Source organism: Cygnus atratus, chromosome 3, assembly GCF_013377495.2.
Source record: "Cygnus atratus isolate AKBS03 ecotype Queensland, Australia chromosome 3, CAtr_DNAZoo_HiC_assembly, whole genome shotgun sequence".
Taxonomy (NCBI): domain Eukaryota; kingdom Metazoa; phylum Chordata; class Aves; order Anseriformes; family Anatidae; genus Cygnus; species Cygnus atratus.
Window position 1 is genome coordinate 24564006 of NC_066364.1, and position 23057 is coordinate 24587062.

At 38.9% G+C, this 23057-nt stretch overlaps 1 long non-coding RNA gene across 1 annotated transcript in view; it reads right to left on the reverse strand.

The window, feature by feature from the left end:
• Nucleotides 1-318: 318 nt before the first annotated feature.
• Nucleotides 319-23057, reverse strand: part of LOC118246211 (uncharacterized) — a 74127-nt gene continuing 51388 nt past the window's right edge. Inside the window, exon 3 of the long non-coding RNA XR_004778121.2 lies at nucleotides 319-355. This is a non-coding gene — a long non-coding RNA (uncharacterized LOC118246211). The remainder of the gene's footprint in view (nucleotides 356-23057) is intronic.

Sequence of the window (23057 nt, forward strand, 5' to 3'; positions counted from 1 at the left end):
GGGTTACAATAGATAAAATTCTCAAAAGCACTTTTGAAAAACAGGAACCTGAGCCCCATTGAAAATCTCATTAAATTTCAAGGTGTGCTCTCAAGATTTATATTCCATTAAGTATTTACCATATGTGCTTCTCTGAATCAGATGGCTAGAATCCCTGTTGAATTGCCAAAGGGGGAAATGAACACATTTGCTAACCTGTAAATGTCTCTTGTTGACTTGGAAGTCACGCGCTAGGTGATCTATGGTTTTGAGGCTGCTACTGGAATGGACATCGATCCATAACATCAAAATGAGGAGGAAAAAAATAACTTTTCTGTCAGTACCTTTGTCATTTTTGCTGCCAGCTGTTTCAGGACTGTCAAGAGAAAAAGAAAAATAAGGTAATTTCCCTAGATTGTAATGAAGAAAAAAGGTAACTTTTGGTGATTAGAGCTGGCCAAAAACTTTAAACAGAACAATTTCCATGGGAGAGTACCATGTAAGCGACTGGAAAGCTCACGGGATTTAATCAACTTCACTCAAATGTAATAGAAATAATTATATCAGAGCAAAATTAAAATTAATCACTCACTTTCAAGTTTCATGCTTTGTCTTTCATATGATAATATTCATCTTGTATTGTATTCAACACACCTTGTATTTCATAATATCCTTTTATAAAACACCATGAAATAGTTTTTCAACATTGAAGGAAAATGTTTTAGCATTATTAGAAAAAAAAATTAGAAAAAATTAGAAAAAAAAATTAGAAATTATTAGAAAAATTATTAGGGAAGAAAAACAAAACAACAACAAAAACAAAAACAAACAAACAAAAAAACATTGTTTCAGTATTCCAGAATCAAATTCCAAAATTTCCATTCCTCAAAAACTGGGCTTTTTGTCCAGGGAAACGGACATAAATTCTGAAAGGCCAGATTTTCTCACAGAACAAAAATCTGCTTCCTTAATATTTTTAATCTCTCTATGGGATTATTAAGGTCTTAATCATTCTCAGCATTCTTTTCCAAAAAAGTAATCAATAAACTTGAACAATATAAAAAAGCTGCATATTCAGAGCATATCGAAACAGCAGAGTACAATGGCCGCATCATGGAATAGCATCAAGAAGAGTATGGAGGATTAAGAATGTGGTTTCAGAGTTGCAGCATTTTCTCTTTGTGCTTTTACCATGATGACTGTCATATGTTATGTTTGCTGTATCAAGATTTCTAGATCCTGTCTAATAAAAATCTTTTTTTGAAAGGAAAGAGACGTTAAGAGAAGTTTTCATGATATCTTGGTATGTCATACCTGTTCTACATTCAGAATGCCTTAGAAATAACAAATGAAAGTATTTTCATAGTCCATGAGCAAATTTGTATACCTGTCTAGGCTAGTTTATCAATCAAAACAGTACCATAAATTCTCACCTAGATTCACTGAGTTTTGGTCGTACAATTTATTTCCCTCCAACCTATTATCCACAGTTCCAAAGCTCTTAGTCTGACTTCTTTTATTTAAACACTATTCTTTCCTTCTGATACTCCTCCTGGAGCAAGGGGATGCCTTGGGAGCTAGCTAGGATATGCTTTTCTCTCTGGCTAAGCCTAGATCTAAACCTTTTCTGAAGAAGGCTTGCACTGATGACAATATTGAGGACTCAGCCAGAGCTCTGGTGCCTGCTGCTCCCCACACACAGAGCCAAGATCTCCTGCCAGTAGTCTGAATGTACTGGACACAGCTGGAGCTGAACTCATTACAGCAGATGACCAAAGACTGGCACTTCACTGAGAGCAGTAAGACAAGCTTCATCTGTAGCCATGGACAGGAGGTCCAGCAGCACCAGCTGGCTCAGCAAGCTTCAGTTCACATTCATGTTCAGACTTCATCCTTTCTTGCAGGCACATTCCTCAAGTCCAATCATCCCCCCTGGTTCAATTACAGTGAAGTTCCCTGAGTTACCATCACCTCTGCCCCAAGCAAGGGGAAAGAAAGGAAAGCAACTGTGAAAATTCAGTCCATGCTGTTCCCTTCACATATCCAGCAGAAGTGCAGGGAATAAATGTCTGCATGCATCACTTTGCCTAATCAAACATCACTTAGCCATTTTTTTTAAAGACTGCACATGCTGTAACTGTAACAACAGATACAATTATGAACAATAACATTGTTAAGACTGTATATGGAGCTATAAGAGATCATGGTTTTCCTTTGGGACATAAATATTCACTTTAGTAACCAAAGCTAATGCTAACATTGCCACTAACCTTACTGTCTCTATTAGCAGGCCTCTTTTTTTTTTTTTTTTTCTGCTTTAGTTCATGATGGGTAAGGTAGCAGGAGATGAGCCCAAAGCACTTGAATAGTGTGATAAGAAGGAACATTATTCGAGGCTGTAATATCCTACAAGGTGACACAGTATCAGACTAAATCATGGTATCCCAGCCTTTGCTCTGCTCCTTGCTCCTCACACAACTGGCTAAGGGTTAGAAGGTCCAGATCACCTTCCTGGAGTGTAGAGATGACATGACTTTGCACTGCATAAAGGTTCTTCCTTGCCAGTACAGCACATAAGACAAAAAATAACTTTGCCAAATGGGAAACAAAGATTGCAGGAGTACATGACTAACTTGTTTTTCACTAATGGAGCTGTCATCCCTGGATGCAGCTAAAGCTGTGACATGGCCTGGTGGTTGCCCATGCAACACCTGTAATCCATTTCTTTTCTAAAACATCAGTCCAGCAACTTTCACCACCATTAAGCTCACTTTAGAATATCATATAAAATGAGCTCTCTGGGTTGCAGAATAGAACCTTATGCACCAATACTGAGTTTCTTTCATTACTCACCATAATTTGATTTCCTATTCCTGTGAGAAGTCAGACTGTGACTAATGATTTGAACCAACAGACCTACCCTGAGATATAATGTGCATTGTTAGTAGTATTCACAGATCAGGAAGAAAGAGATAAAATTTATTTTGCTGAGACTTCTCTTTTCCATGACATTTTGAACTTGGTGCATTGGCTGTGTAGTAAGAAAAAAAAAAAAAAAAAAAAAAAAAGATGCATATTTTCAATAATTATCCGTGAATGCCATAAAAGATCATATGTTTCTATTTCCCTTCACTAGACTGCCATATATTTTTTCTGTACAACTCCTGTATGAGGTAGCTGTAATTCCAGCTGCCAGCTAATCTATGCTTGAATGCATTATAGACAACCCAATCTCCTCCCAAGCCTCACCAAGAGACAGATTATTATTTCAGGGGAATTGCTGTTTTATTTAATATAGTAATTACATATTTAATCTGTTTTACTCTCTGTACAGTCCTGTAGATAGATGTTTTACTCACTGTGGCCATAAAATGTAAGGGAATCTATGATTAAATATTAACCTTTCATATAACATACCATACGTTTTTATGGACTAAAAAAAGTGTTAGATTGTGTATGGCCTATATGGGAATTTATGAAATAGATAAGAATCCTTTTCACCCTTAGTATTGGTTTTGATGTGAGTACACATGCACTGTGGCCAACTGGGGACAAGGGACCTGGAGCAGGAGATATGATCTCAGAGAATATAGAAAGAAGTAGTTAGCTGGGGTGAATAGCATGCAAATACAGGAATTAACTTTCTGGAACACATGAAGGGTCCCTCTAGTGCATATTCTGTCTTAGTGGGTAAATCAGTGACATTATTATTTGCTTGGAAAGCAAAATGTACAGAGTGATAGGATCAAGAGAATGATATAACAGGGGGAAAATACACCCTCCTCAAGTGTATGCACACAAATGCATACAGCTTGGGAAATGGGAAGGAAGGCACATGGTCACAGAACTATAACACTGCAGGAATAATTTAGATGTGATGGGATAGTTCTCCTGACTGCTATGCTGCAACAGACAGATACAAGCTCTTTGGAAAGATAGGCAGGGAAAATGAGAAGGGGAGTATCCCTCTATGTAAAATGGCATCTGAGATGTGTGGAACTCTTATATGGTTTGGACAACAGGCTGGGCATGTGTTTGTGGGTGAGGATCAGAGGAGAGGTCAGTGAAGGTGGCAACATGGTGGGACTGTGCTACAGACGAGTCAATCTAAATGAAAAATCGGGCACCACTTCTCATAAATAAGAAAACAAATAATCTTTAAATAACTCATGTGGAATATCTAAATGAACCTGGTCAGGTGTTGTGGTTTAACCTGGCCGGCAGCTAAGCACCACACAGCCATTCACTCACCCTCCCCCCTCCCTCTCTGGGTTGGGGGAGAGAAAGGGAAAAGGAAAGTGAAGCCTGTGAGTTGAGATAAAGACAGTTTATTAAGACAGGAAAATTATTATTATTAATAATAATAATAATAATAAATAATGTGTAGGAAATAAGTGATGCACAATGCAATTGCTCACCACCCGCTGACCGATGCCCAGCCTATCCCCGAGCAGCCGGCCCCCCCTCCACCCCGGCTAGCCACCCCTATATATTGTTCAGCATGACGTCAGATGGTATGGAATACCCCTTTGGCCAGTTTGGGTCAGCTGTCCTGGGTCTGTCCCCTCCCAGCTCCTGCTGCACCCCCAGCCTGCTCGCTAGCAGGACAGAGCGAGAAGCTGAAAAGTCCTTGGCTTGGTGTAAGCACTGCTCTGCAACAATTAAAACATCAGCATGTTATCAGCGCTCTTCTCATCCTAATCCAAAACAAAGCACCCTGCCAGCTACTAGGAGGAAAATTAACTCTGTCCTAACTGAAACCAGGACATCAGGGAATCACAGAATCACAGAATGTCTGAGATTGGAAGGGACCTCTGGAGATCATCTGGTCCAACCCCCTTGCCAAGTATGGTCACAGGATGTTGCACAGGATGGCATCCAGAATATTGGCCTTTGACAAAGGTACTAAATGGCATCTTTGCCTCAGCCTCCATCAGTGTTTCCCAGACCTTTGCGCTTAGTGAAAGTGTTCAAGGAGTTCAAGAACGACACTTTGCTACACTGAAATGAGTTCAGCCAGGGATCAGCAAGATGGTCGTGGCTGTAGCATTTGCCTTTTGAGGAGAGGGATCAGGGCTTGTTCAGTCAAGAGAAGAGGTGTCTTCAAATGGACATAACAGCAGACAGAGTGCCTGCAAGGAGGGTGTTAAGGAGTGTTAAGGTGTTAAGGAGATGGAGTCAGGCTCTTCACAGTGGTGAAGAGGAGGAGAGAAAAAGGTCATAAATTAAAACAAGAGACATGAATGTCTCTTGTTTTTGTTGACCAAATATGAGGAAAAATATGTTGACCAAATATGAGGAAAAAAAATTTGTTGACCAAATATGAGGAAAAGATGTTTTCACCATGTGAGCAGCCCAGCAGTGAAGCAGGTCACCCAGAGAGGTTATTCTGGCTTCATCTTTGGCGGTTTTTCAAATCCCTGAGCAACCTAGCCTGATGCCATAGCTGACCCTGCTCTGAGCAGGAGCTTGGGCTGGAGATCTCTTGAGGTCTCCTCCAGTATGAGTGAATCTGTAATTCTATTCACTAGGGACACACACGGAAAAGGAAGAAAATAAAGCATGATGCTAGATACTCCCTGTTTCTTGAAGCCTTAAGGGATGTCCTGAGTCAGCAATTGAGTTTGCATTTTATGCTTAATAATTATTCCTTTCTGAATTAGGCTAATTCATTTATTCCTCCAGAATTAAGACTATCAAGACTATCACGTGACAATAGCATGAAAGCATCTTTCAGTAGCTTGCTTGCAACCCATTGCCTGACAACATATTCCAGACTACTTTTGTATTACTAAAAGTGTAATTGATTGTTCCTTAGTCTTATTCTTAATGCCATTTATGATTTTGTTTGTGGGTTTTGTTGTTTGTTTGTTGCCCTCTCCCCCCCCCACCCCACCCACCCACCCCCACCCCCACCCCCCAACACCACCACTTTTCTATTGCTCAGTCATCTCAAAGCTGAAGAATTTTAATCCATTCAGTAGCTTTGAATATGACTCTGGCCCTCCTCTGAACCTTTTCTTAGTTTTACTCTATCTTTCTTGAAAAGATAGAGTTGAGAAGAACCGGGACCACACACACAGAGGATTCGGGGTTTAGATACACCATAAATGTATACAACATAATAACATTTCCTGTTTTGTTTATTAATAATTCTGAACTTGCTTATTTGCCTAGTACAGAACACTGTGCCGTTGTGAGATGTTTTCATAAAATTATCCATAATAACAGTAAAATTTCTCCTCTGAGTGGTAACAGCTAATTTAGAAGCTATCACTGTGTATACATAGTTAGGCTGTTTTTTCTCCAGGTGCATTACTTTGCATTTATCAATGCCGGTTTTCATCCCCCACTTCATCACCCAGTCACTCAGTATCATGAGACTCTTCCCTAACTCTCTTCAGCTGGCTTTGAAATTTAATATGCAGAAAAATGTGAAGTTATTAGGAAAACTGTCACCTTGTCGTGTATCTTCTTTTCCAGACAAATGAATACACTGAATAGCACAGGTCCCAGCACAGTACACCATTGTATTTCACTAGTAACCACCCCCAGCCCCTGCCAAGCTGCTTTTTTTTTTTTTTTTTTCTCCTTTTAACAGGCTCCCTTATAATTCTTCTTTGTAAAGCTTGAATTCCTGCAGAAGTTTGGGGAGGATTTTTGCTTCTAGAAGTTTATATTTGCACTTAAAAAGGACCCCACAAAGCCATTGTGTTTAGCAGCAAAGTACAAACAATAGAAGATCAAAGGCAAAATAAAAATTATGTGGGACTTACTGATATTCTTATTTACCTTGCTTGACTTTAGATTTCCTTTCTCTGCATTCGTCTCTCTTCCTCTGACATTTGTAAATCAATTTTGCTATGATATTGGAATGTTGTCTTGACTGATTCTTGACTCAGAAAATTTCTGATTCCCTTTATGTCTGCATTTTAGACTTCTGGCATTTATCTCAACATCTTGTGTTATTCCAGTTACCTATTTTTATGTGTCCTGTTTACATTTTTTGAGACTACTCTTTCACTATAGCTCACCTGAATTTTATTCACACCTGCCATATCTGTTGCAGGGGAGACTTATAAAGAGTTATCATAAGCCCTAGGATGCCATGAGCATTTTTCCATGTGCAGCTGGGGGTATCACACTTCCTGAAGCATAATCCCTGCCAGCTCACTCCATCCTCTGCCCCGTGGAAGTCCGCCTCTCTATCACTAGTTCCTTGGAGTTGTCTTACTGGCACAACTGACTTTGTAGAACACAATGTAAAATATAAATAATGCAAACGTAGGAAGATTTATCAAAAAGTCTTTGCATTCTAGGGCTAAGGAAAATCTGCAGACAGTGGGGGCACACCAGGCCTTTTAGACAATCTCCTGGAACTGGCTGGAGTTGCAGAGGTTGGAAATTGCTTCATCTGTTAAAATATAGCTTTACACTTCAATATGCCTGATTTTCTTTTTCAACATTGCACTAAAAATCTTTCTATACATAAAATCACTTTCTGTTGTCTGTCTCATGCTCAGTGTAGAGTCAAACATTATAAGAACACCAGCATTCTTCTGTTTTGCTCTGGGGAAAAGAAGGTATAAAAGGGAAAGTGACCCTTACAAAATGACTGGAAGCATCTTTATCTTCTCCAATCAGGGATCTTACCGACCTTTAAGAGCAAAATTAGATTATACTGTACTGAGAGGAAAAAATATTCATTCTACTGTGATACAAACACCCAGCTTTCATCTGCAGCAAATTTTGAATTTTTGCCCCAATGTGGAATTAAATTGGATTCAGAAACAAATGTTTAGAGTGCAAAGCCATCATTTTGTAGTGGCATTTGGGAATACTCTCTGCATTCAAACCCAGTCCTGTGGGGGCAAAAATGACAATGAAACAGGCAGCTCAGTGCCTATATAAAATATCTTTTGCCCAAACTGATATTAGCTACTATTACAAAAAAAAAAAAAAGTATCTAAAAGAAGGAAATGCTGTCTCACAACAGGAAATATTTTACATAATAGTATTATAGAAAAAGACTAAAATGACATACCAAACGCATTGCTAAAATTTGGGAAAATATCATGCTATAAATGAAACAGTGAAAATAATCTCCATCGAATGTTGTCATATTGGCTGTCATGAAAACCCAAGCTTTGCCAGTAAAATGCATTTAAAAAATCTTCAGGAAGATTATACCAGATAATCTGCACTTTATGAGTGTTTGTACAGAGCAATATTTGTTTGCAAGTCTTTAACCAAAATACTAAGTTCACTCCTGAGTAGTTTGTAAAATGTTCCTGAAGATAAGTTAGAAGCCAAATCCTGGAATTAAAGGATTTTTATTATTATTATTATTATTTTATTTTTATTTTTTTGTGGAGAGAAGGAATAGTAATTGCTATAGTGACGGTGCAATGTCTTGAACTAGCTTCACTTTACTGATGTTTCCAACTTTGATCAGCATTTCTTCCTTTTAAAAAGAAGTACAAACAACAGAGAAAAAAATGTAAACAGCACTTTATACAAGGTATGTATTCAAATGGAGCATCATGCCTGAGGATTTTAAATATACATGATAGAAAATAACCTCTTTTGAGTAATCAGCATTGTAAAAGTCCCCAGTTACTTTCTCAAATATTACCCATGGAGATGGGGGCAACTTTACACAGGAATTATTTATGAAAATCTTGACGGATACTCTAAAACCAGCATGGAAAGAATGAGTTTCCTGGTCTTCATCTGTACAGGACACAAGTTGTCTATCTGTAGTACGACTGGCAGAAAGCACTAATAGTTCAAGAAAGGAGTCAGGAGACAAATTCTTTGTAAGAGCCATTTATATAATTTAGACAGTCAAAAATAATTACATCACAGCCACAGTTCATACTGAATTTTGCACCTATAATTTCTAATATAATCCAATCTGTAGGATGACATTCCCACCAGGAGTTTAGTACTGGATATTCTTGTGACTGTGCTTGAACATGGTTAAAATCACTACATACAGGAATTATTAACATTAGTGACAATAATAGTCATACATTCCATTTTAGCAATGAAGGATAATTTGGGATAATGAGTTTCTGTACAGATAGATTTGACAGATGCTTATTTTTCAGATTACATGTAAAACTCTAGAGGCTCTGACTTCTACTGGAATTTTTTCAATAGTCTTTTTTCAACCCTTGAATGTGTTCCTTCAGAGCTGGTCTGCACTACAGCTCTCCTATTAAGGCATGACTCCTTATCACCAGTATTGATGGTAATAAAGCACATTATACGTTATTATATTTACGTACATTATGTATGTATGTACTTTAGTACACTTATGGCAATGCAGCAGTAGAAAAGACAGCATTTGCACAATTAGCAAAAGCCAGTTAATTAAGAGATGATGTTGCTCATTGACAAATGTCTATTAAAGTTTTTTGTTTGATTGTTTTTTGTGTGTTTTTAACCTAGATCCTCTGGTGTCACCCCTGCACTTCTGCAGCTTCTGTACTGAAAATCTGCCTGATAACATTAAATTACGAAAAATTATAGAAATATGGTCTTAATTTCACTGTAAGTAAAACTGAAGTATATCTTAGCTGGCTGTCTTTGCCAGCATAAGCGTTTTTGTATGTCTTACTTGAAGTAAAGTGCCATCAACAAGCAAGGAGCTAAGATATTTTTAAGCCTGCGTTGTGATCCAACCAAAATTCCTCTGGGCTGTTTTCCTTGATATTTTGAAAATTCTAGCAAATGATCAAAGAAACAGCCTATTGGCATAAGAGGGAGTGCTGTGACTGATAAATACCTAAAACTGTGGACTCTGCCAGCCTTACAGCTCAGGAAATGGCTTGCTTCAAAGAAGCAGTAAGCAAAATGAACATTTCTAAATGTGCTTAGTGTGGATAATAATGTTGCTGTTTGTCTTCTCATATTAGTCCTAATAGGCATACTGAATGATACTTCACAAACGAAATTGCATTGGACAGGAGAAAACAAACATGAAAATAAAATAGCATTTTCTAAAAATCAAGATTTAAAATGATCTTGAGGAAACAACAACAGTGTGACCTGGTTAAAAAGGAAAACAAACATCCACATGCATCCCAAGAGGGTCATAGAATATTCATTCAATTTTATTTTCCACAGGAACAATCTCTTAAAACAAATTATGTAAGAAGAAAACACATGAGGCCTGTTCCAAAGAAGATGACATCCTGTCATTTAAAGGCAACCTTCAAGCCATTAAAACATTTGACAGCAACCTCTCGTATGACAACTTATTAATGTAATTTTAATATTTGTGGAAAGACCTCTGTCTCAAAGCTATTTTCTCTGAGTTCTCCTAAACTACTCTGCTATCCTGTGTGGCAACTGCATTTCACAATAAACAATAGTCATTCTGAAATTACTACTTTTTTTTTTACTTTTTTTTTTACTTTTTTTTTCTCTTTTAGTGATTCATCATATCAAAAGTAATCTAGAACATTCAGAAAAGACAACTCATTTGTTGTTTGGTAATCACTGAGCATCAAGAGTCAGAGGTCTGCTTCATTTGATGCATATACTAAAATGACCAACACTGCATTGAGAAAAACTTTTGCACAACTATCCAATCAATCTCACTCCACTTCTTTCAGTTTGTTTGAGATTCCAGGTTCCTTCTACATATCATTTACAAACAACATGAAATCAGAAAAGCAGACTAAAAACAGTATTTCACAGCTACAGATAATTTAAGTTCTTCAGATTCCCCTTGGGATCATTTGTTGTTGTTTTTTGTTTGTTTGTTTGTTTGTTTTACCAAGATGAGTATTCCATGGGTGTCTTTCAATATCTACAGAATAAAACTGATAGATTTGGTAAGCAGCTAGCCACATATTTCTTTACATGGGTCATTGTTGCAATATATTTCTGTACTCTTTCCCTGCCTACCCACGTATGCATTTGGGTGGTGACCACGTCTTACTATACCAACCTCTCTCCCTCATTTAAAGCTTCCATTCACAGAATTTTCTTTTTTTCTTTCTTTCCTTTTTTTTTTCTTTTTGCATGCTCATTTTTATTTCATAATTTTTGTGCTTCCTATGCTGCTCAAAGCCTTTGATTTAGTTTGTTTTTCTCACCCAGGTCAAACTATCTTCTCTCTAATTCATAAATGAAGTTCTACATTATCAAAATGGATTCTATTTTATGCATGATTTCAGATGGTAGAACCAGCTCAGCAGGAATGATGTGCAGTCTGATCAGCAGTCACAGAATTATGTCTGTTGAGTCTATTTCATGCAAAGCCTTAAGTTCTAATATAAAAAACATTATGTAATGGAAGTCTTATATATACAGTATGTATAACAGTCAGTCCCAACTGCCTATTGTCAGAGTGCTGTAAAGGTACAGTCACCCACAGATGATACTTAGTTGTATCTTCTTTTTATTTACAATGCATGAGTATCCATTTGCTTTGGTGTACTTTTAAAATAAAGCCATTTCTTGTACACCTTCTATGTCACTACATGAAGCTTTCTTGTCTTTCTCTTCCACATCAGGCTGGACCTAGATCCACGCACCAAACTATAGAGACGGGTTCACACGTATATTGTTTATGTCCTACCACATAAAGATGGTAATGCACAGTCTGTCAAAAGCAAGTTAGGCCTCTAAGATCAAAAATGGAGCTGGTAGAGAAGCTACTCTCTTTTCCATTCCCAAACTGTACAGTAAGCTACAGATCATATTCTTGTTACCAAGGACTTTCCATTTGATCCATAACTGCATGGATTTTAACTGTCTGCTCTATCTTGAGAGACTTTCCACCTGTTGTGAGACAGTAGATTAGAGTAGATAGAGTAGCTCTCCTACAGAGGTCTGGGCTCATAAGGACTCATAACAGCACCATGGGAAAATCCAGCCCATCATATCCTTCCTTTGTCCCCTGATATTCTCTGTATCCATAGCCTGTCTATAGGAGGAAGCAGCCTATGTCTCATCCCTTCAACTCAGAGGTTGTATATATATTCCCGTACTCATCTGCTGGATAACCAGCTCTGCAGTGATCCTTCCAAGCCCTGCTTCAGCTCCTATCACCAGTGGAATTCCACAACCTGGGTGGATTTAGAAATGTGGATGGACAGCAGTTAAACACTGGAATGGGGAAAATGAGTGGGGTTGGAATGGTGTTGAAGCTTTTGCACACTTCTATAGAAGCTATATCTTAAATCTATTTCAAGCTAAGAGACATTTGTATTTTTGTAATTTTTTCATCACATACACTCAACCTTATGATCTGCAGGCACAGTCATGCTATTGTACAATTGCAACTTATTTGGACTTCTAGTGGGAAAAGATTTCTGTACTGACAATTTTAATATTCACCTCCACCCATATGAGAGAAACTAGTAGATTAGGTGCTAAAAGTAGTTTCCAAACACCAAGAATTATTGAGTATTTCTAAAGACTTACATGGAAGACCTGTAATCTATATTAAATAAATTCCAATTTGATTTGTTGAAGTTACGAAGTTCATCCTGGCTCTGAAGAATCAAAATCAAAATAACTTACTTAAAAAAAAATTAAAAAGTATATCCACACAACAAATCATGTAAACAGCTCATCTAGTGGAAAGAAAGTGGATGTGTAATGCAAAATCATTTACAAAGAATGCAAGGGATTAAGGGGATTCACAACTATCAAGAAAATTGAGAGTTTATGCCAACAGCCAGCTCAATCCCTCTAGCAAAGGCTTTATTTCTGTAAACAAAAGAAACTTAAAATGCATCAAATTTAGGTTCTGGGTATCATGTTTATGCACTGCAAATTAGCCATTTTACTGTAATTTTAACTCATCATCTGACATAGCAAATCCAAATGAGACAGTAATGGTCCTTTCATTATGGGCTTCGTTTCTAATTACCAAGATCATCTGATAAGCCCCAGCTTTAGTTTTCAGGGGACAAAATATTCAGAAGTAAAATTGCCTGGCTAAACAGATTTAATATAAGATTGAGGGCCGAGGATTATAAGGGTGTAATTTACCATGATATGCACAAACCCCAGAAAGGCACAGCACTGTCATGTACATTTGTGAAGGTGTATGGGTTTTGATAGCATTGGAAGTAAAAGGCAGTGAGCAGGAAGAAGCTCAAGGGTGAAGTATATTTTAGTAACTTGAGTAAACTATTGAGTACTTGCAGAGAACTAGAAATGGTTTTCAATATATCTCTGAAAGACAACAGGGAATGTCAATTTTCAAACTCCGCAGGAAAATTTTTGCAGCTAATCATTCTCATTTAGAATCACACACAAAACCATCATATTTTTATCAGCTTCTTGTTTAGCGTGGGCTGAAAAACAGAATTGAGTACGATGTTTTTATTCTTTTCCCCCAGAAATAAGGATTAACATAATTCTTACATATTTCTGAAGAACAGAAAAAATATCAGAATACATTAAATTTGATACGATTCATATTTCTTCCAATGCAAATCTCACACAGGCTCCAAATTCCATGTTTAAGCAACAAGTCACATTATAAATTATTTGTTAAGGGTTGTTAGGAGCAGCCACCTCCTTCAGCAGCCCTAGCCCAGGACTCCTCCTGCCCAACTGCTGGAGCCTGGGGACCTGGGGTCTCTGCCCAGACAGCCAAGTCCCCTACTCCTCTGGGGCTTGCCAAGACAGAAGGTCACTGGTGCAGGCACACACAACATTCTCTTGCCCCATGGGGCCCCTACTTGGTGGCTGCTCTGTCTCAGTGCTGGCTGCAGACACAACATTGTGGTTTAACCCCAGCAGGCAGCTCAGCACCACAGGGCTGCTTGCTTACTCTCTCCAGGTGGGAGGGGGGAGCGAATCAGAACGGTAGAAGTGTGAGAATTCCTGGGTTGAAGTAAAGACAGCTTACTGGGTAAAGCAAAAGCTGTGTGCATGTGTGCAAGCAAAAGCAAAACAAGGAATTCATTCACTATTTCCCATTGGCAGGCAGGTGTTCAGCCACTTCAAGGAAAGCAGGGCTCATCACACATAAGTTTATTGGGAAGACAAATACCATAACTCCATACATCCCCCCCTTACAGCTTTCATTGTTCAGCGTGACACCAAATGCTGTGGGACATCCCTTTAGTCAGCCTGGGCCAGCTGTCCTGGCTGTGTCACCTCCCAGCTCCTGGTGCACCCCCCGCCTCCTCGTTGGCAGGGCAGCACGAGAAGAAGAAAAGTCCTTGGCTCTGTGTGAGCACTGCTCTGCAACAACTGAAAGTTATCACCACTGTTTCATCAAAAATCTGAAACATAGCACTTTATAAACTTCTATCAAGAAAATTATCTATATTCTAGCCAAAACTATGATAATATCAACCCCTTATTCCATACTACATATGGAATGCTCGGGTCCCACACTTCCCAATACATCCTCATTAATCATCACCTTTGGAACAGGTTGCCCAGAGAAGCTGTGGATGCACTTCCAGGGAAACCCTTCCCTGGAAGTGTTTAAGGCCAGGCTGGATGGGGCTTTGAGCAATCTGGTCTGATGGGAGGTGTCCCTGCCCATGGTGGGGGGGTGGATTTAGATGATTTTTAAGGTCCCTTCCAATCCAATCAAAACCATTCTATTATTCTATGATTCTATGATTAATACACAGATATCATTCCCTTATTCTATGGACCAGCCCTACGAAGTATCTGTAAAATGTCCACAAAATGTCTACTGAGTCCTCTTAGTCCATGACTTAGACTCTGTCTGTTATGGTGGTTGCTCAGGACAAGAGATGCAGTGTGTTGCATGAAATTACTGAATGCCAAAGCCAACTCAGGTCGGGTCACTGCTGCACTTCCTATAACACGCAACTCAGATCGTGGGTTACAACAATGTAGGAGCATAGCCATGACACACATGCACCATGCACTCGTCCCACAGGCAAACCACACCTGCAGGTGTCCTTGGATATCAGCACAGAGCCTTCAACTGCCTGATAGCCCTGTCCAGACCCAGGGCCTCCTTAGTGGTAAGTCCAATTTGGAGTTTGCTAACTAATACATGTGCAGAATCCATGCACACCAGGTTGGGGAAGATACAGACATTTGGCACTCCTAGAAGTGGCACATGCATGGGCTGTGACCTACTGTCCCACTCTAGCCCCGGTATGGAGCACCACACACTAATGAGTCCCTCTCATTAGCTTGTCTGGGGACACACCATTCCCACACCAGCGGCTGGATGTTAAAGACCCCCACTTGCTCCAGTCACTGGCACTGGGACCCCGTGGCTACAGTAGCTGGCACCCCAGGCCAGGGCACTCACACCCCAGGTCAGACTCCAGGAGCTGGAACTTACTCCTTGCAGTGCTCACACAGACAGGATGGGGAGTGAAGTTGCACAGACAGATAGTTAAGGAAGGATTTAAACATGAAATCACAGACAGACTGTGGTGATCACGTGCAGGGGTTGGTCAGAAACGTGTACTGACCAGCCCCATTTAACATGTAACCAGCCCTTCTGTCTATTCCCCACTTCGCTCCCTGCTCCCACTTGTCCCTGCATGTCCCTTCATCAGTGTCCATAGTTTCAGCAACCACCCCCAATATCCAGGGCCCTGGATTTGCATCCTTATGCAAGTTGGTCCCTCTCTGAAGTGATACCTGCAGTTTCTTGGTAGCCCATCAATTAGCATGACATCTGAGGTTGATTTCTTGTCTGTGTCATTACTGTTTGTCTGTAAGGTCTGTGTCTCTATAGGTTTTGTTTATTGCCCACTTTTACTTATCTTTCCATTTGACAAGGTCCTTGAACAGATAATCTTACAGAAGAAGATACTTTCTCCTTCCACACACCCTTACATTACTAGGCTAAGTAATCTGTACCTTGTCCATACAAAAATGTGGGTGGGATGTGGATAGGAGAGAACAATCGCAATGCTTAATTTTACACACATAAATGCCTTAAATACGGTGAATGACTTCCCATCTATTCAAGTGAAAGACTGACCATGTTATCCAAGTGCCCAGAATAGCTCAGATTTCCAGGGAGGATGCAGAGCTTCCAAAGGAATCTGGCCACTTACCTATTGAAGTTCAGTTCCTCTTCTGTATCACATGATCCCACCCCATTTGCTGCAGCTCTACCAGTAAATAACACAGAAGATGGCCTTTCCTCCTGTCTTGTTCTGAGGGGAAGTGATAAGGCACAGTTCATGCTTACAAAGCTAAACCCTTCTCTTCACTCTCCTGCAAAGGGAGCCTTGTGCACAAGCCTTGCTTATTGGCTTGTGCTGCCCCCAGGCTGTGCTCTTCTGGTTGGCTGGCCCAGGCCAAATCTGCAGGAAGCATGTTAACAAGCAAACAGCATGGATGATCACATGCCAGTGCATGATCTATGCCTCGTCCCGCTTAATTTACTATTATTAGACATAGTTGTGGAGGCTGTTCCTCATGCCATGCTTCTAGGCATAATCATTATTTTTGTACATAATGCTACTTAGGCCAATGGTGCCTACGCTTAGGTCATGACTTATCCATTTTGCAAACCACTGTACCTGATGAAGATGCTGCAGCTCTCAGTTGTTCTGCCAGAGGTCACTCTTCCCACAGCTCTTCCAGGGGGAAGGATCATGTGAACTCTCCCTCATCCTCTTCAGGCAAAGTCAGTCAGGTTAACTTAACCTGTAAATGAAAGTGGTTTAAGCTAAACTGATTAACTTTGCCAAAAGCACATTAAGGAGTAACCACATGACCCCTCTTGCTGGCAGGGCTCGGATGGTCAAAGTCATCAGCCAGAAGCCAGCAAAGGGATACTTGTGGAGAGGACACATGATGGGCAGTAAAACCTTCATGTGGTCTTGGGAGCTGGCTTTTGGGGATCAGGCACCTAAACGTAAATTAATTAAACCTTGTGTGCAGCTGCTTGCTTAATGAGTGCCTGCATGCAATAATCAGGCTGTTTTCTGAGAAAGCAGCGATAAACTAATATAAGCCAGAGGTAATTATCTTATCAAGTGAGTGAAAAGTTCACACTGATGGGTGAACCAATTACAGACTAATGTGCATTTAAAGATCTTGTGACACAGGGCCATTAGTGATTTGTTTTAAACAGAGGTTGATGCCATTGCAAATCTTCTGAGCTCCACGCAGCTAAAAGCTTTGCAATAAACACAGCTCTGCCATCCTGTAGCTGCCATTTGAATAAGGGCTTCTCTATCAGGAAAGAAGTCCTTGCCGCTGGAAAGATGTTTCAAGTATATTTGCGTACTGTGTCTGACAGCAGCTGGTAGCATTAAGCCCTTCTCCTTCTGGTCTTGCTGACACAATCACAGATTTATTACATACTGATGTCAGAGATGCTCAGCTGGCAATGACCTACAATGGACACCGCAGGTTCACTGATACAGAGGAAGAGGTAGACAGCCCCAAATGAGAAAAGCTACATGTTCAGCAAAGTAAGAAGGAAAAGGTTATGTTTCACCTTCTATGTTGCATCTGGATAAATAGGAAGGAAGGAAGGAAGGAAGGAGGAGGAGAAGAAAGAAAGAAAGAAAGAGAGAAAGAAAGAGAGAGAGAGAGAAAGAGAGAAAGAAAGAAAAAGACATGCTTTTGATATATTGTCAGCAAAGATTGACTCACATTTCTACCTTTCATCTATAACATTACACAGTAATTCTGATTTAAGAAGTTGTATCTACCTTCCATCCCCATTGCCAAAGTCCAAAACCCACCAAATTGTAGTGATGTAACTCTTAATGGGATTGTGGTTATAAACAGCTAAAATTGTCCGGGATTAAAATAGTGTTGTGGTCACAGACACCCTGTTTTCCTCCACCCACTAAATATGCTGTGTATTAATTTTTTATTTTTTTATTTTTTTTTTACCTGAGGGATTCTAGCGAGCAGATTTGCAAAGGCACCAGCAAACCATTGTGTCAGCACAATTAGGGGCTAAGAATTGCCAACTGAGGGGAAACAAGTGGCTCAAAGTAGAAAGCTGATGGAAGAATTCTGCTGCCAGTGCTCTTACCTGTGATAGAGCATCAGTGATCACAGGAAAGGTATTTACTGCTATTCAGCCATTAGGCAATCTCAATTACCTTGCATTGATAGCATGGATTTGAAAGACCTTGTCTGAGCCTGGATGCATGCATTTGTAAAGACCATGTTTTCAGCTTAACTTACACAATTTTAGGAAAGTGCCAGAGAGAAGCCATTAGAGATACATCTTAAAAGATTGGGGGGATACTTAGTTTAAAAATTAAATCAGCCTGCAATTTTCAGTCACAAATACCCAATGTCAAAGTCTTACGTTCCCATCACAGAACCACAATGTTGAGTGGCCAGAGGTAAACTGCAGTAGCTGCCATTTGCTAGTAGTATTCACAGGTTTCATGCAGCATTTATAAAAATTAGCAAAAGATGAAGTTACATCTCAACCCCCTCCAATATCCTGTTTCACTTCTGCAGCTCTTGGCTGCATATCCTTGCTGAGCCTGGTGTTGGAATGATATTCTCATTCATAAGTCAAGCAGCAGGTGTATCACTTAGTTCATATCATGGTAATTCATTGGTACAAAGACCACTGTTACGTGCATTCAGTTTGAAGGAGTAGAGAAGGACAACAGATGTAGTCCTAAGACTTGAAACACTCTTTCAACTTCAACAAGATTAGAAAACAGGCAGATTCACAAATAATGAAGGGCATCAATATTTGTTCACAGCATGAGAGGCACTATGTCTGTGACCAAGTTCATGGTCATTTTCAGAAGAAACAACTTTTCATAAAAAACAACTCTGGAAATAACCTTTCATTGTCAAAAATGTCTATGTGCTGCTGCCAAGACAATTCGCTTCCTAAGGTGATGCTCCCAAAAGTGACATTAGCTTAACAGATCACAGTGTCACTTTCTTTTGGTGTGCACGTCATGGTGTTTCCTGCTGACTGCCAACTGCAGATAGCTATATTTGGATTAGTGTGTCTTTTTTAGAACACTGATCATTCTGTTATCAGCATCATTAGTATAAATTACAGAACAATCTTTCTTGTCCCTTGAGAATCACTAAGGGAATTATATGAGCAAATTAAATCAAAGTTAAAGCTTAAATACAATAAAATACTAATAACACTTCTTGAACAATGTTTCTTAGGTTGACAATATGGCATACAGTCACCGTATTAGAAACATATTTTTAAATCAATTGCCTGAATAATATGCTAACCTCAATTCTTTTTATAATGCCCTCTCATTTTCATCAGGAACAGACTTACAAAATCTGAGTGCTGTAATTAAGGTAAATGTGTTTTTCAGATAGGTAATCCCCTTTTGTTTATGCCTGCTAGCTACATATTGACTGTTCTCATTTGTATTAGCAGACAGGCACAGTATTTTAATTAAGTAAATAGAGTTTCTCATTAGCAAACGGTAATACTTCACATATTTGGCTTAAGCATTTGAAGTTGTCCAGGAATGTTTGTTATCACTCATGTTAGTTTTGCATACTTGTCAAGTGTAATGAGGTAGCTCCATTAACAGTTTACTCAGCACTCACGCAGTGACAATGTCTAAGTCAACTGAAATACTTATTTGCTTTTGCTGTTAACAAAGGAGTAAACCACTTATTGAAATCAGGCAATATTCAAGATCCTAACATATCAAATTATACATTGAAAAGCAAATGAATTATAAACCTGTTATACAGCTGCTGATACATAGGAATGTAATTTCTTACTCAAATCCTGCTACAACAAAGCAATTCAACATCAAGAAGTTGGGGGCTCAGTTCTGTTATCTATAAGGAGACAGAACTGTCATCTGTCAGCAACGATCTGCCTACATAGGAATCCCCAAGTGCTGAAAGACTTCTATAATTTATCTGCAAAGTACTGTGATTTATCTGCACTGTTACTTAGAAACCCAGAATTTAGATCAAACTCATCTGGGAAAGATGTTAAAAATGGTAGTAGATGCACTTGTCAGATTCACAATTAGCGTGAAGCTTACCATGCCTGTGATGGCCTTTTGAAATTTGCTATGGACAGCAATAGGTAGGCAAGAATGTTCAGAAACGATCAGAAATATTCAGGGATGTTGAGATGAGACCACCTTCCTATTCCAGGTTTAATTTTCCCTAGTTCCAACAGGAAAAGTAAAGATCCATGTAAAGACAGATAATTTGATAAATTCCTAATCTTCTGTTATCATTTCAAGGTTAGACATCTTTCCAAGTCACATGTCTGAAATTAATCTCCTAGTAGGCATGACATGTTTATTTACCTATTCAAAATGTGCTTGTATTTGCATCTAGGGATGAGAAAGCGGACATAAACTATCCTACAATATCACTGTTCCCACTTTTTTTTTTTCTACAATAATGTACAAAGAGGATAGATAGAAGAAGTTATTGGGCAAGGTAGATTGTGCTTTGCAATCTTTGGATAGTAAATAAAGGGAAAAATTATTCTCCTACTACATCTACTTGTAAAACAAATAGACAGACATGATCAACTCTAGAGTTTCTTATCTGATCTGTTTCACTTTTTTTTTTTTTTCCTGATATGCATGGTAAAACTCGAGAATTATAAAAAATGTTAGAACAGCAGTACAACTGAATCACAGATTTCCTAATACATTCTCATTCTCTCCCTAAGGCCAACCCTGCATTAGTAATCTTAGACCCAATGAATTGTAGGTTATATCCCTAGCTGCTCATTTAAAATGACTAACAAACTGTCACCCACAGATTAATATATCATCTAACATTGCAAAGCCACAGTTCCATAGTATGGTGAGCAATAGTTGGAACTGAGCGTGTTACTGCTAACTTTTGAATTAATTCTTTTTTTACTCATATGTGTATACATGCTTCTTCAAAAGTTGATAAAACTGGGTCAACTCAACAGAATATCAGATACGGAATTCTGATCTATGCCTTGTAACTTTAAAAAGGTGATTAATATAAAATAACAAAGTATTCCTGTACAGCTGGTGATGGCAGCCTCTTACTGTTAAAATCATCATGATCCCAGAATTTTGCAAAGCAAAAGAAAATCTTGACAAAGAAACTAGAATATCTGATTGGAAGAAGCTTGAGAAATACAGCATAAAAACATACTCTGAGGTCGAAATCTGCAAAATTGCATAAATGTGTCTCTATGTACATGCAGATAATCACCACTCAAAATGTAGAACACTAGCATAAGGTTGTACTTAATACCTCACTTGCATAGATATCACTTTTATCATGACCACAGATCATACATAACGAGAGTTTGATCAGTGGATCCATTTAACCTAAAGATCAGCATAAGTCAGCTAGTCAGGTCTCCTTCTAAATGACTTGTATTTGATTATTATTTTTGCTTTTTCAATTTGAAGTGTTAATAAGTATCCATGACAAGCTTGAGACACCTAGATATAATTGCTGTCATCATTCATTTCAAATATTCTCCCGCCCAATACAAAATATACCTAGAAGATAAAATATTTCATATATTAAACTACATAATCTGTACAAACTTGAGTGTTTCTGTGACCTAAGTGCACTGGTGAAAAGATTGGCTTTGCAATCTGAAAAGCCAATAGAGCAGAGTTCTGGCAGAAAGTAGCAATTTTAAAACCCAGGATCCATTGTGAATGACAGGAGGACAGGAGCTTCTGGCAGCTCTGTCTTCTCACTAATGAGAGAGCATTAGCTGATCGTAACTGATCAGCATGATGACAGAGAGGAGCACTTGGATCTCACACAGCCTGAGCTTTACAGGTGACCTCCATCCAAAAACAAATTAGCAGTCACTAGAGACCAATGATGCACAAACACAAAATACTACCTACATGGGGCAACTATATTTTTTGTCACTCCCCTTTCCATTTGAGTGTATAGACTCATACAGAGTATATTATAGCAATTTCATTGCAAACTTACAGAGACGTATACCACTGTGGCAAAGGCTACCTTGAAGTAAAAAGGTCATGCTCTCCTTGTTGGTCATAGCTATTATTATTTGCGTTTCAGCCAAATGCGCATACTGTAGAGGTACACTTTGGATATGTCTCCACAGAGATCCCTAGCTAGCTCTCAATGAAGTAGGTTCAGAACTGGAAGTGATGTAGACTGGACTGATAATCTTTCTCTCCAGGGGCTACTCACAACCATATCCATTGGACATCAGTGCTGATGCAGGAATATTGTTTCTATGAGCCAGAAACATACCTCTGCTCTATACTACTCTCCAGTGTAGATAAACTGGTTCACTTAGAGCTACCTCTCTTATAGGCATAGCGTTGTATCAGATGGCGAAGGAAAGAAGAAATTTATTATAAAAAATGGCTGTTTGAATAACTCAGAAATGTTGGCCTGACTTATCTGGATGTACCCCATAAAACCATATGCCCAAGCAAGTATTGATTGCAAGAATTGTGTGATCCATGGTAGCAAAATATTCCATATAGCTCATTCATGCTGAACAGGAGATGGATTTGTTTTCATACTTGTCCCAAGATACTGACAAAACCAAAAAGCATCTAGTTACTGTACTCTTGCAGAAGACATAAAGCTATACTAGATATTTAATCAAGAAAGAGAAAAAAGAATTGTTACTATTGTTGCCCTTGTGGGTTTGGTGTTTTGTTTGGTTGTTTTTTGTTTGGTTGTTTTTTTTTTGTTTTGGTTTGGTGCTGGTGCTGGTGGTGGTGGTTTTGGGGGTTTGTTTTTTTGTGAGTCTCCCGGTTCACAGATGACCTTCAGCATGTAAATATTCCACCTGTAGAAGCTGGTTAAAGACTGAATAGTTTATGCTACACATTTAAAAATATAACATGCATTCATGTATGTGTTTGTCAAATTGTCTACCTAACTATCTATGTATACTTTGGCTTAAAATCAAAGAAAGCTAGATTTGTTATGTGAAAGAGACATCAGACTCTCAAACTAACACTCGCTATCCAAATATCAAATGCAGTATGTGCCACACTAGGAGGAAAAAGCTTCAACTGCTTGTCATAATAGCCATCACACACCCTTCACATTAACCAGAATAGTCTACTGTCAGTTAAAATTACCCAGCACAAGTCATCATTTAGCTTTTCAGAAGAGGAATCTAGATGCTTCTGTGAACC